Source organism: Schistocerca serialis, chromosome 2 (assembly GCF_023864345.2).
Source record: "Schistocerca serialis cubense isolate TAMUIC-IGC-003099 chromosome 2, iqSchSeri2.2, whole genome shotgun sequence".
NCBI lineage: Eukaryota > Metazoa > Arthropoda > Insecta > Orthoptera > Acrididae > Schistocerca > Schistocerca serialis.
The window spans coordinates 971,865,528-971,881,491 of NC_064639.1; the positions used below are offsets into that span (position 1 = coordinate 971,865,528).

Here is a 15,964-nt window from a genome sequence, read left to right on the forward strand (position 1 = left end):
ATAGGTGTCACAGATTGTGTTTTTTTTTTTTTTTTTTTTTTTGTTTGAAATTAGTAGATTTTAAAGATTTGTTGAAATTATTGTGTTTTAGCAAGTAGCTGGTGACCTTTTGCCTTTTCTTTACACTTTTGGTTTAAGTAGGGTGTGAGAAGCCTGCTTGGGAATGTCCTAGCATGGCCAGAAAATTCCCTGCACAGTCTTTTCCCGGAGCGTTGGAGTTATGAAAGGTCTCTGTTGGATTCCTTTCATGTTTGATTTCTTAAATCTGTTGTCATTTATGGAATAAATTCCTCTTCTAAATTTACTGTGGCGTTTCTGACTATCTGGGAGAAGACTGAGTAGTGGAACGTGTTACTTTTACACGTAAACAAGAACGATCTGACACACTACTACACTTTAAAACACAGTTTATATGTAATTCATGTCACACAGTCTCATACGGAACCTACATCCGCTTTCTGTTATGTACTGTATATGATAAGATACTGTCATCCCCCTTCCCTTCTGTGTGAGAGGATGAATGATCAAATGTGTTTGTAGTTGCATGCTTGAGGGTAGCAGACAAGGCTGTCTGCTAGAGAACAGTAGGACCAACGTCGGAACAGGTAGCTACGCTTCCTAAAAGCAAAGGGTTTCTATCCTTAGTGTGGTCCTGTCCGTCCGTTGTCATGTTGGTATAGGAAGCTGCCCCTCTGGCCACTTCCGTTGGTCTTTGTGAGCCACCCTGCAGGAAGCACGCTGGGCGGTAGGCAGTGGCAGTCTGGCGGTGGCGAGCGTCTGAAGTGGTAAGATCTCCGGCTAAGCGCGTGTCTGCTAAGTCCATAGGACAATGGATTTGTTAAGTTCAGCCTAACTGAAAATTTAATCATCTTTATCTCGGGTTTAGCTCTAAAATATCTAAGGTTATCTTAAATTGCAGCGTAGTGTAATTCTCGTGTGAAGTTCAGATTATTTTGGGGTAGTTGGTTTGTCATTACTTTGCGAGTAAAGTGGAAACTCGTGTTGATCAGTAACTCTAACTAAGTTCATCAATCTTAAATGTGAATGCTTGTGTGATTATAACGTCTCGTCTGGACAATATTTTACAATATAGCAACTTTTCTTTATGCTTTTCTTTATGTTCAACCCACGTGGAGTGTACTTTGCGAGACCAGTACCACGTGCTTATATAACTGTTTGACCCATCAGGTTAATAGTAAGACGTTAGTAACCAGTTCAAGGTTTTGCTTTTGTCAATTGCTTTTCGATCTAATGTATTTTAATTATCAAAATTATTGTGGAGTTGTACGCTTTGTGTAAACCAAATTGACCACGTGGAGCATGTGGTGTAATCATCAAAGTAGCCCTCAGCTATTCTTTTTGCGAAGACTTCTCAAAGAGTTAATATGAATTTAGTATACCAGTGTGTGGTAATTACATGACGGACAGGATTGTGGTATGAACGTAATTTCTTTGGGTATAAAAACTGAATCTGTTGGTTGTGGTTAATTTCTTCTTGCTTATGTTTCAATGTTCTTCGTGAGTTATTTTATGAATGCAGTGTCGTATGCAGTCTCCCAATCTTGGCTCCATATTTTATGTGTTCCGTAAGATTACAATCTCACATTTTTCAATCGTAAATAAGGCACCAGCTCAGTTATAACTCACGTATAATATGCTGAAATTTCAATGAACAATCTTAAAATAAATTTCCAAATATAAACTGATTTCTTTCTTTTTATTTAAATTCTCTTTTTATGTATATATATTACCGGTTTTGTATGACTATTAAAAGATTATTATTAATGTTAGTCTGCTTGGTAAATCTAGACTAAATATCTGATGAAACAGTTGCCCAGTAATCCACGGTTAACGTCCCCAGACAGATCACAGCTTTTAACCCACTTTCATTGTCAATTAGCACCGATATCAGCATACCAAAATTAAAGTTACAACATTACACAGCAGCTAAGAAAATTAATGTAGCAATATTACAATGCGAACGTGTATTTTATCTCGTCGCTTATGCGCTTCGCCCTGTACTGAACTTTCCTGAAAGCGAGAATGTAAACTTCAACAAATTTAAACCAAATTAAAACTGCATAAATTTACGTAACACAAAAACTGAATCTGATGCAACACTATTGATTTGAAATTGGCCCTGGTAATGAAACAAAACTTGATGACTTTGAAAATAATGGTCCCTCTGCTTAATGGATGCTATACTTGAAACAATAAGATTTCTTACCTGTATCTGCGCAATAGTAACGCTCTTCGCACTGCTCTCTGTTAGTACTTTAAATTGTATAGTTAGGATACAGCTATTGTGCAAGGCTGTTGTTTAGCATACATTTTAATAAAATCGAATATGACTCAGACAATAACTTCTTGACGGTGTGGCCGAGTGGTTCTAGGCGCTTCAGTCTGGAACCGCGCGACCGCTACGGTCGCAGCTTCGAGTCCTGCCTCGGGCATGGATGTGTGTGATGTCCTTAGGTTAGTTAGGTTTAAGTAGTTCTAAGTTCTAGGGGACTCTGCGCTCCAGCGGAAAGACGTGGAGGAATGTAGCCTCTGTACATGATTGCTGGCAGCGGTGGTCAAGGGAATGCACGGTGGCAAGAAGACTGGGCTTCAGACGGCCACGTGACAATACCAAGAGGGAAGACCATAGTGTTTGGTGTATGGCCCGGCGCATCGTACTGCATCTGCAGCAGCAATTTGAACAGCAGTTGGCACCACAGTGACACAGCTAACTGTTACACATCGTTTACTTCAAAGGCAGCTCCGGGCCAGACACCCTGTAGCGTGTATCCCACTGACCCCAAATCACCGTCATTTGCGACTTCATGGTTCAAATGGATCTAAGCACTATGGAACTTAACATCTGAGGTCATTAGTTCCCTAGACTTAGAACTACTTAAACTTAACAACCCTAAGGACATCACACACATGCATGGCCGAGTCAGGATTCCAAACTGCAACCGTAGCAGCAGCGCTGTTCTGGACTGAAGCGCCTAGAACCGCTCGGCCACATCGGTCGGCTCCAATGGTGTCAAGTGAGAACTCATTGTAGGGCAGAGTGGAGGTCCGTTGTGTTTTTTGACGAAAGCTGGTTCTGCCTCGGTGCCATTGATGGCTGTGTATTGGAGGCCGGTTGAGGGCGTCCAACAGACCAGTCTGTGTGCTAGACACACTGGACCTACACGTCGAGTTATGGCCAAGGGTGCGATTTCGAATAACAGCAGGGGCACTTTCGTAGCTATCCCACACAACCTGAATGAAAATTCGCACATCATTCTAGTGATTCGTCTTGTTGTGCATGAACAGCATTTCAGAGGTGTTTTCCAACAGGATAGCGCGCACTCACATACGGCTGTTGTAACCCTACATGCTCTACAGAGTGTCGACATGATGCTTTGGCCTGCTCGATCACCATATCTGTTTACAATCTAGAACGTCATCGGATGACAACTCCGGCCTCATCCACAAGCAAATGGTTCAAATGGCTCTGAGCACTATGGGACTCAATTTCAGAGGTCATCAGTCCCCTAGAACTTAGAACTACTTAAACCTAACTAACCTAAAGACATCACACACATCCATGCCCGAGGCAGGATTCGAACCTGCGACCGTAGCGGTCGCGCGGTTCCAGACTGAAGCGCCTAGAACCGCCATCCGCAAATAGCTTTAACAGTGTCTACTGACCAACCAAGTGCAACAGGTATGGAAGTCCGTCCAGGTGCTGACATCCAACAAGCACCTGTACAGCGCAATGCATGTACGTTTGCATATATTCAACATTCTGACGGTTATACCGGTTCTTAATGTACCAGCATATCGCAATTGCAATGGCTGATATCCCACTTGCAATAACCTGTGGTCTTGCAATGTTAATCACTTGAATATGTTACCCAGACAAATGCATTCCCGCAATTTCGTTATTGTACATTACTTATTTTTGGTATTGTGATTAGTGGTTAGGTCAGCGGACAACAGGGAGAGATGAATTAGATAAAACATCATGTAGACAAAATAAGGGAACAAGGAAAAGGATCAGGAGGCAAATTGGAGTGGAAGACGTAACTGTGACAAATTAAAACGAAATTAAATTGGGTGTGACATTCAGGAACAGGGGGTCGGAACGCAATAAAAGTTGAGACGATCTGATGGGAAGTTGGTGGACTACAGTGGAAATACGGTGGAACATCATAGGTGAATGTCGCTGAAGCCTGTATGACATGGAAAAGCGTAGAGGTCTTTATCAGCAGTGGCTGTCGAATGCTTGATGATTATAACGATTCTGATGCAGATTAGTGTCCGTGCGATATCACATCTCGTAGCAGTACATGCAGATTTTCCGAAGAGTTAACCCGTTGCCTTTCGTTGCGCCACGGGGAGCTGTACACACTGTGGCAATGCCGCAACGCTTTTAAGCCTCCCGCGTCACACTCCGTTGTTTTATTAGCGACGTTAACACTGCGGGGTCACAGAACGACCGTTGCAAGAGTTGGCAGCTTGTTCCCTCGCTGCCGTAACTTGCTGGACCTGTTCTCAGCATCTTGCACGCGGCTCTGAGTGCCAGCAGCAGATCTTCGGACACACAGACTACGTGAGGGACGACTGAAAGGACACATTGCATTTGCTTACTTTATCAATGACGTAGACGGCGTTTTTCTTTTCTTTGAGCTCCTTTTTCTGGCGTTTGGTGCATATGTCACACATACAGCACATTATTACATAGGTGGTACGTCTGATCATTCGAAAAATTATATATGAGCCAAAGGATACACAAAAGTTCGTGTTGTTGTTGTAGTGGTCTTCAGTCCTGAGACTGGTTTGATGCAGCTCTCTATGCTGCTCTATCCTGTGCAAGCTTCTTCATCTCCCAGTACTTACTGCAACCTACATCCTTCTGAATCTGCTTAGTGTATTCATCTCTTGGTCTCGCTCTATGATTTTTACGCTCCACGCTGCCCTCCAATGCTAAATTTGTGATCCCTTGATGCCTCAGAACATGTCCTACCAACCGGTCCCTTCTTCTTGTCAAGTTGTGCCACTAACTCCTCTTCTCTCCAATCCTATTCAATACCTCCTCATTAGTTACGTGATCTAACCATCTAATTTTCAGCATTCGTCTGTAGCACCACATTTCGAAAGCTTCTATTCTCTTCTTGTTCTAACTAGCACACGTTACTCGTCTGAAACTTGGCCGTGGACTGACTGTCTCGTGACCAAAAATCGGGCCCTTATATATCATCACAATAATAGGTGCTGAAACAACACATTGTTTAAAGTTAAATTTACAGAAATTACAATTAAAACTTAACTCACTCAATTAACTGAATACATCGAAAAATTGCGTCTGTTTAGCAGTTTCTCCTACTAAGAGGTTTCGGCTGAATTATTTGTTTAAATCATGAAATTAGCAACTATATTATGCAAACAATACTTTTGACAAAACTGTTAATTACTTTGGAATTAATGAACGCCTGGTTCTGCTAACATGTTTTTGAATAGAGCTAAATAGATACTTTAAGATTACTAGTACTTCGTCTTCAAATGTTTACAATTGTTACAGACTTTATACTTGTTTATATGTCAGTAATGATATTTAAGTTACGAAACAGTCACCGATTTCACCCTGTAACAAACGATACTAACTAGGAATACTCAAAATAAATTAGAAAAATTACATACATAAAACTAAGCACAATATTAGATCTGGTGTTATATCCTTTAAAACTGAGGGTCAACCTTTCTATTTATTGAAAATGTCGATTATATTCACGTATGCTAATGGTAAACAGTTAAAACTGACAAAATGAATTTAAGTAGGCAGATGGTAAAACAAGAGGGCAATTAAAATTATCCCAGCTTGCTTCGTCACGTGTGGTGTCGGTTTTCTCGGACATGTCCGAAAGAACTAAGTTTTGATTGTACAATCGCTATGAATCGGTACACAAAAGATATAAAGACATAAGCTTCCAGTGGGGATTAATTCATATCAATGGGACAAGGTAGATGTGCTGACCCCTACGGCATCCGGACACTGGTTACCACAACTACACGGATTACCCCAGCATACCTCCCGTCAGACTCAAATTCTCAGCTTATACCACACACTACTGATGTAGTGTCCCAGCCCATTAGCCTCATTACTCATGGCATCTCGCCGATTCCCATAAGAGTTCAAGCTTGGTATGCAGCCACTCTGAAGGAATCATGACCCGTCATTGCCATTTTGATCCTCCAGCACCTATGAATCAAGACACAAAGGAATTAAAGACGTTGTGATATCTTCATTGCAGATTTACGCCAACTTCGAACTCTCACGGGAATTGGCGAGATGCCACGACTATTGAGGCTAATGAGGAGGGGCACTACATCAGTAAGGTGTGGTGTAAGTTGAGAATTTGTGTCTGACATGAGACGTGCTAGGTAGTCCGTGAGGTTGTGAAGGCCACTGCGTGCGGATGGCGTAGCGGTCAGCGCATCTGCCTAGTAAGCAGGAGACCTGGGTTTGAATCCCGGTCCGGCACAAATTTTCAACTAATTTCATTGTTATAAATGAAGCCTACTGGCAGCTAATGCCTTGAATTCCTTTGTGTCTTGGTCTCTGATTTACTGGTAGGTTTCTTTTATCAAGGAATGCCAAGTTTGCCTGTGCTAGGGAGCTTCTTACATCCTCTTTGCTTCGTCCGAAGTGCTTTAATGCGCTTCCTAAGAAGCACAATCCATCCTCTTCGTCTAATGAGTGGTCCACAATTTTATCCCTAACATCGTTAATGTTACTCATTACTTTCATCTTTGGTCTACTCTTAGCCCACATACTGCGCTCGTGGTACTGCACGTACTTTAGCGTGGGAGGGATCCTAAGTGGATTTGTGACTGAGGATAAATCACGGTAGGTACATGAGTTCAGTTATAATTTACCTTATATTTGACTACACTATTACATCCAATGAGCTGATTCTTCACTGTACATTACTATAGTTTATTTGTTCCATTACAGTGATTCCGCAATGTGGCGGAGAGTGCATGTTGGTAGGTGGATTTGCAGGTAGAATTGCTCGACTCTGTCATTTCTTGGTGGCGATGATAGATATCAATTCCAACATAATTCCAGCTAGTTACTGCATCCATCCGAGGCTTTGGCACATTGGAAAACGGCACAAAAGGGCCTTCTCGGCACCAGCACAACTCACAACCTTTTCGTGAGCGTTGGTGGTTCAGTAGCTCATCCCCGACTGATTCTCCCTTCCACCTTTCTATCCATGCCAACCACATTTTGCCCGCGCTACGAAGTTCCGTTCCCGAGGGGAACCACAATACTTTTTAGATACGAAATAACTAAGAACCCTAAGCGAAGGTCAGCAGTTTACATAACAGCAACCAAACATATTAAATAAAACAGGACATTTGCACATATTGACGTTTCTACAAAAAATTATTCACCCAAATTCTAAATACATACAGTAAGTTTTGTCTCTCTCCAAATCAGACAAAGAATTTAAATGATAGATACACTACGTTGCATATAATTAAACAGTGACATCAAAGTTTTTACAGAGGAAAAAGCGAACACTCTTGTGCTATCAGTGAAATCAAACAGTATTTACAATATCTTAATGATAGAAGGTAGAACAGACAAAAAAAAATTATGTCAGTAGAGCTATGGAACTCTGGTGTTACAGGTTCATCGCAGTGCAACAGAAGAAACTATTAAACTGTTGAGGAATTAGGTGGACTGACACGAAGAGCCAGACCAACCAATACAACATATTTATTTGACATAATTTGTAAACACACTGGCTATACACTGACCGACCTGCCTTTATTGTGTTCTCTCTAACCTCAATCTACAATGCATCTGGTTTTTTGGGTAGTCTCCTCGCTACACGATCGACTGGGACGATTGTAGCACGAACGTCATTCACAGTAATTATGACGTGTTTAGAAATGGGCCACCTGCAAAGAAAGGCTCCAGATCTCCTTTCATGTTATGAGGTGAAACATCTCAGTGAGCGGCACGGGCGGGCGGCGGCTAAATGGTGATACGGGAGCAGTGGGTTGCCTGGCCGCCTACGTGCCAGTGCTCGGCGACGAGGAGAGGCAGGCGGCCAACAACGAAACATAATATCATAGCGTGAGCCTGCAGAAATTTGTTCTGCGAAGACGTCATTGGAAATTCCGTACTGAGTGGTTGTGGTGATTATAATAGGAAGCAGTTAGGAGAGTGGCAACGTAGTATTGGCACCTACAATTGGCTTCGTCTTAGATTTTAATTCCTCAGAAAAATTGTCATTGTTTGGTTTGGAAGCTCTAACGTCAGCTGTGTTTTCTGTAGGGCTATAGATAAAATATCGATATAGCGACACTTTTTCCAAAATGTGTCGATACACAAAGATGTCAATACCGAGTCCCGATATTTTTATTTTACATTATTTTTTTCGCAATTTTCGATAAATATATGAAGTTATATTTTGAAATTGTAGTAGAACATAATTTTACTTTCATTGTGTGAAGGAGTCTTACTACCTTTGAGCTTTCAGCACGTCCAGTATTTCTCTTTGACTGCGTGAAATCATCATTTCAAGGACGCATTTCTTCATAATAGCTAACGGGTCCGAACATTTTTATTTGCTCTGGGCGTAGATGATCTAGTCCAGCAGCTTTACAACGCTTCATTAGAGAGATGGAGTCTCTTAATTCTTCCAAGGCAAAGGGAGTGCCTAGATGGTCTCCTTCTTAAGTGAATCTCTGAAGCTTCTTTCCCGCACGTTTGCTGTTGGTTTTGGCATTGAGCAGGAGCTGATTTCTACATCTACATGGATACTCTGCAAATCACATTTAAGTGCCTGGCAGAGGCTTCATCGAACCACCTTCACATTTATCTGTTATCCCAATCTCGTATAGCGCGCGGAAAGAATGAAGACCTGTATCTTTCCGTACGAGCTCTGCTTTCCCTTATTTTCTCGTGGTGATCTTTCCTCGCTATGTAGGTCGGTGACAAACAAAATATTTTCGCATTCGGAGGAAAAAGCTCGTGATTGGAATTTCGTGCGAAGATTCCGTCGCATCGAAAAACGCCTTTCTTTTAATGATTTCCAGCCCAAATCCTGTATAATTTCTGTGACACTCTCCCATATTTCGCGATAATACAAAAGTGCTGCTTTTCTTTGAACTTTTTTGATGTACTCCGTCAGCCCTATCTGTCAAGGATCCCACACCGCGCAGCAGTATTCTGAAAGAGGACGGACAAGTGTAGTGTAGGCAGTCCCCTTAGTAGGTCGGTTACATTTTCTAAGTGTCCTGCCAATAAAACGCAACCTTTGGTTAGCCTTCTTGTTCTTTCCAATTTAAGTTGTTCATACTTGTAATACCTAGGTATTTAGCTGAATTTACGGTTTTTAGATTAGACTGATATATCATGTAATTGAAGTTTAGCGAGTTTCTTTTAGCAATCATGTGGATGGCCTCACACTTTTCGTTATTTAGGGTCAACTGCCACTTTTCGCACCATTCAGTTATTTTTTCTAAATCGTTTTGTGGTTTGTTTTGATCTTCTGATGACTTTATTAGTCGATAAACGACAGCGTCATCTGCAAATAACCCAAGACGGCTGCTCTGATTGTCTCCCAAATCGTTTATATAGATAAGGAACAGCAAAGGGCCTATAACACTACCTTGGGGAACGCCTGAAATCACTTCTGTTTTACTCGATGACTTTCCGTCATTTACTACGAACTGTGACCTCTCTGACAGGAAATCGTAAATCCAGTAACATAACTGAGACGATATTCCATAAGCACGCAATTTCACTACGAGCCGCTTGTGTGGTATAGTGTCAAAAGCCTTCCGGAAATCCAGAAATACGGAATCGATCTGTAATCCCTTGTCAATAGCACTCAGCACTTCATGTGAATAAAGAGCTAGTTGTGTTTCACAGGAACGATGTTTTCTAAACCCATGTTGACTGTGTGTCAATAGGCCGTTTCCTTCGAGGTAATTCATGATGTTCTACCACAATATATGTTCTAAAATCCATTTTGATTTGGTATTCTGAGTGTTAGTTGGGGGAGGGATCATTTTTGATGTTTTTAATAAATTTCCAGGTCTTTCAGCTACTCTGCTTCATGTCTAGGCTTGTGATTACGCCACAACGTTTCGCCCTTCTTGAATCTGATATGACGTGGAGGAATTCTTCTCCCACCGCACTTGTTTCTTCTGAAAACGGGTTTCCCTCAGAGAGTTGTTGGTAATGTTCCAGCAGAACTTTTGAGATTCCGTCGAGGCCAGGTATACACTAATATGTAGTTCTGCAACCTCGGGGGATGTTTTTGCGTGAGACAGTTTTAACTACTTTAAGAAAAGCGTCGTATTTTTGGCATCGCGCGTCTAGGTTCTCACCTCTTTGTCAAGTTCTTCAGTGAATTCGTCTCACTAGGCACGTTTAAAATGAAAGTATCTTTTGAATTGGGTGGTCGCTGGTTTAACAACTGCTTCTACCAGACGTATTACGGCTCGATGTTGCGTACGTGAGAGCGGTTTTACCACTTCTTTCCTGGTTTGATGTACAATTTGTTCGCTGACGAAGATGTTATCAGGATTGCATCCGCGGTTCCACCTGCTGCTGTTAAAGGAGAATTGAAGTTTGGGATCGTGTATTAATTTCAGTCCAGTTGAGCCTGTCCAGGTTTCGAGGTCTTCTCCGCTTTTATCTGTGTGACTGTTCCACCAGGCTGAGCTATGGCAGTTGAAATCGCCCATTAATAGTTTCGTCTGTTGTAACCCGAAGTTGAATGGTTCATTGAATCTGAACTCGCTGTTCGGTGGCTTATAGATAGATGTCACTGTACAGGATTCTATCTCTACACTCAAGATTTCGATGTCTTCTCGTGTAAGGAGGATAAATGCGTACCATCACGTTTCCGACTTTGATAAAGGTCGGATTGTAGCCTATCGCGATTGCGGTTTATCGTATCGCGACATTGCTGCTCGCGTTGGTCGAGATCCAATGGCTGTTAGCAGAATACGGAATCGGTGGGTTCAGGAGGGTAATACGGAAAGCCGTGCTGGATCCCAACGGCCTCGTATCACTAGCAGTCGAGATGACAGTAATCATATCCGCATGGCTGTAATGGATCGTGCAGCCACGTCTCGATCCCTGAGTCAACAGATGGGGACATTTGCAAGACAACAACCATCTGCACGAACAGTTCGACGACGCTTGCAGCAGCATGGACTATCAGCTCGGAGACCATGGCTGCGGTTACCCTTGACGCTGCATCACAGACAGGAGCGCCTGCGATGGTGTACTCAACGACGAACCTGGGTGCACGAATGGCAAAACGTCATTTTTTCGTATGAATCCAGGTTCTGTTTACAGTATCATGATGGTCGCATCCGTGTTTGGCGACATCGCGGTGAACGCACATTGGAAGCGTGTATTCGTCATCGCCATACTGGCGTATCACCTGGCGTGATGGTATGGGGTGCCATTGGTTACACGTCTCGGTCACCTCTTGTTCGCATTGACGGCGCTTTGAACAGTGGACGTTACATTTCAGATGTATTACGACCCGTGGCTCTACCCTTCATTCGAGCTCTGCGAAACCCTACATTTCAGCAGGATAATGCACGACCGCATGTTTCAGGTCTTGTACGGGCCTTTCTGGATACAGAAAATGTTCAACTGCTGCCCTGGCCAGCACATTCCCAAGATCTCTCACCAATTGAAAACGTCTGGTCAATGGTGGCCGAGCAACTGGCTCGTCACAATACGCCAGTCACTACTATTGATGAACTGTGGTATCGTGTTGAAGCTGTATGGGCACCTGTACGTGTACACGCCATCCAAGCTCTGTTTGACTCAATGCCCAGGCGTATCAAGGCCGTTATTACAGCCAGAGGCGGTTATTCCGGGTACTGATTTCTCAGGATCTATGTATCCAAATTGCTTGAAAATGTAACCACTGTCAGTTCTAGTATAATATATTTGTCCAATGAATACACGTTTATCATCTGCATTTCGTCTTGGTGTAACAATTTTAATGGGTAGTAGTGTACTTCTATTACTACAAGTACGATAGTATTACTGGGAGGAAATTAATGAGTAATTAATTTAATTTAACTAGTAGAGAGTGTATCTAGTACGCAGTTTTATGATAATACGTAGGGCGTTTGAGTTGCAAAGAGGAAGGAACTGGAAAAAATAGCAAAATGTAGTAGTTAGATTAAAAGTAAACATTTGGGTGTTGTGTGATGTCCCTAGGTTAGTTAGGTTTAAGTAGTTCTAAGTTCTAGGGGATTGATGACCATAGATGTTAAGTCCCATAGTGCTCAGAGCCCAACAGTAAACATTAGATCTACCGAACCTTTGTACAGACTAAAACTATGTGCCGGATCGGGATTGTAACATGGATCAGTGCCTTTCGTGAGCAATCCCCTTTCCGACTGATCCGTCGAAGCACGATTCACAACCCACCCTCTCGGTCTTTACTGCTAGTAAAGCATCTGTCTTCTACCTTCCAAAATTCACAGAAGTCCTGCGCAGCCTGCGAAAGTAGCTCTTCTGGAAGAAACGATATTGCACAAAATTTCCTTAGCCGCGGCTTCGGTGATTAGATGAACAGTATCTTGTTTCACTTTTCCAAGGATGTGATTTTCGCATGACTTGGCTTACGCTCAGTGATGTAAGAGATATATACGTCAAATTTGAAGAAGATTGGCTAATATTTAGGGGCTGCACACATTACTCACATTTATCTCAAACTGGCGATATTTCTAATATTGACGTTATTTGCACTAATGGGCTTCTCATGTATTTCTTTCTTTTTTTGCAGGTAACTGAACTTTAAAATCGGAACCAAAAGAGGAATATGGTTGCTAGAAAATACGCATACTGGTGAGTTTTTAGGAGCTTGACTCCCTTGAAAGGAAAAAACACTTTTAATTTTTTTACTTATCTCCACAAGTAAACGAAAGAAAAACTTTCGGACGCTGCTATATCTATCAGTACTAAACTACAGGAGGAAATAAAATATTCCTGTTAAGATGAAGGAGAATATCCGTGCCGCTGCAGGCCTTAAAATAAAAAAAAATATGGTGCCCCTCAACTACGTACCCTCAGACTCAGAGTTGAAATATTAAAAGTTTTGACTGGTTTCGTTGTCTAGGGGCTGGGATACGTAGTTGCCGCAATACATGTAAAACACTGCTGAGTCTAGAGTATGCAATATGAATACACACATTAATCGAATGGTCAAAGGTTCCTATCACTCGGCAATTGCGAATTTTGAATGTGACATAGTAATTTATAAACGAAACATTGCAATTAAATAAAATCTGCGGGTACTATTTTTAACGCCTTTTATGATGAGTACGATAGCAGAAGTACCTTTAAGAATGCCGTTTATTACTGCAAAACACTTATTGGTGTCGATGGTCCAGCAATTAAATAAAATATAAGTTGAATAGCAGGGAAACAGTATATTCCTACTTCACGTAATTGGATATGAGCAACAACACAGTTCGCGAGATATTCAATTTTAACGCATACCTCATCTTCACTGCAGAAGCCACGGAAATCTCACAAGTGCACAAGTCGGCACTACAAAATCTTTCTGTCTTCCCCGACCACGCAGAAACTGCTCAACACTCTCCAAGTATTTCCTGCGACCGTCCGTCGCCCCTTCCCCCTCTTCCATACAGTCTCTCCATTGACTTCGGTAGTCGCCTAACGTAGTAACGAGCATTGTGATTGGCTGGAAGGCTCCCGCCATGTCTCCAAGCCAACGCACACTCTCAAACATATTGAAACACATACGAGATACTGGATTTACATTTAAATAACTTGAAATTAAATAAATATTCCTACGGCTGGACCATAAACACGCTCTAACGCACATTATTAAATAATAAACAAATCAAATAAACATATATCAAAGGAATAGAAACAAAAGTAGGCCAGTAGCCTAATGTCTCTGTGCTTTCTAAAACACAGTAAATATTTGACCAATTTCTTCATGAATGGTGTATATTGGATATAAACAAAGACATAGATGAATAAATATATTTATAAGCATGCTGCTACCGTTTTTTCTTGTAACTGTGGAGTACTTACGGCCTGACACGATCAACAGTAATCGCCAATTCTACCTCCAATAACCCATGTACTATTCAAGTTACATGCCTGTAATTCATACCAATTTAGGTTTACACTAATAGCTTTCTAAAGACACATCGGTCGACAAAATCGAATGAACCATTTAGATTTTGGAAAATTCGTTGCTAGGTGTTACTTGTATAATTTACAGCCAGATACTAAACTTTAAGATAACAAAGATACTGAAAACCTGATTACACCATCAGACTCGTCATGCAAATAATGGTAATGTACATGTTTCTTTTTAAGGTATCAAGATTCCTCTGACTATTATTATTTTTAACAAGAACAGTGAAATGTAGTTTCACAAAGTCCGCCATCCATGGCACTCCCGGTATACAAATCTCCTTCATCGAAACAAAGCTCATACCTCGACACAGCGTCAACAAGGAATTCCGAGCCACGCGGACGGCCTGGACCACGCACTGGGGCTGCCCCTCTTGCTCCGGCTAATGTGCAGCACCACGCGGTTGCTGACGAGCCCCAGCTTGCAGAGCGGCCCGTGTGGCCACGCTAACTCCGAACTTAGAATATTTTCAGAGCGCTACAACTCGCCCGTTACTTCATACCGGTATACAGAAGCAGTACATAAAATACCAAAATCTGTGCAAAGAGAAATCTAGAAACACGGATAAAGCAAACGTGAAACAACAGGGGTGGAAAGGTGGCATCGTCAAGTTATTTGACACTTCCCGGGAAATTGTGCTGGACATGGCTAGGGCATCACAAGAAGATAAAGAATTTCTTAGATCACAAAGAGAAGATCGTGTGAATTCGTCAAAGAGTGGAGTAGACAGGGTTTTCGCCACGAAGATAAGAACTAAGAGTAAAAAAGAAGAAAAAAGGTTCTATGTAATAATAAACATTAGAAATCTATCGCTGGAACCAGTAAAGTAGTTATACTGGAAGATTTACCTCCATCATCATCAGCTGCATCTAGTGACGAAAAGGCCGAGATATCGCCTCTAGCAACGAAAAAATTATGTTCAACTCCTAGATTGATACCTCTTGATCAGACACTCCTGTCTACATGGGATCGAAAACAGCTCTCTACCCGACAAGCAAGTAGTTCATTTGCATCAGCTACTAAGATGCTTGCCCACGATGTGTCAGAAGTTTCCGTGTCTCCAGCTACCGTTTACAGAAAATCGAAGAGTTTCTCTTTGAAAATCCTCCTCATTTGGTCTTGCATTGGGATAGTAAATTGTTGCCTTCAGTTCCGCTTGGAGCGTGAAAACTTTCGAAGAGAAAAGTTGCAGTTCCAGTGACTGGAGTAGATTTTGAACATTTTCTTGCCATCTGTGTTGCCCTGAAAGGCAGTGGTGAGCAGATGGCTGAAGGAGTTATTTGGGAAGTAGACGGTTTGGGCTACGTGACAATATCATCAGCATATCTTTTGATACTGCAGCATATCACACAGGACTGATGCAAGGGACACGTACCAGAATTGAAAGGAAATTCGGACGAATATTCTTGTGGTTGGCGTGCCGTCATGACAACCAAGAACCGATATTCAAAGGAGTGTTTTATGAGTGTTGTGGAATACCATCAAGTGGTCCTGACATCTAGACTCACCTTCGGCGTGGAATCTCATTGACTGGAAAAGAATGGTCTTGGCTGATGAGTCCCGCTTCGAACTGAGGTACGATGACCAGCGAAGGCGTGTCTGGAGAGGACGGCGGTGGAATACCATGCTGACTGTCACCCATCAACCAGGAGTGACAGGAGTGATGATCTAGGGTGCTATTTCATTTCGTAGCAGAACTCCTTTGGTTGTCATCTGCGGCATCCCCACAGCTTAACGGTACGTCGACGATA

General features: G+C 42.1%; 1 protein-coding gene and 1 non-coding gene across 2 annotated transcripts in view; both read left to right on the forward strand.

Moving 5' to 3' along the window:
- LOC126456560 (carboxypeptidase B-like) overlaps positions 1–15,964 on the forward strand; it is a 247,576-nt gene that overhangs the window by 62,353 nt on the left and 169,259 nt on the right. The gene's annotated exons all lie outside the window — the stretch shown is intronic.
- On the forward strand, positions 6,447–6,519 carry Trnat-agu (transfer RNA threonine (anticodon AGU)). Its single transcript has one exon. It is a non-coding gene; the product is annotated as a tRNA-Thr (tRNA).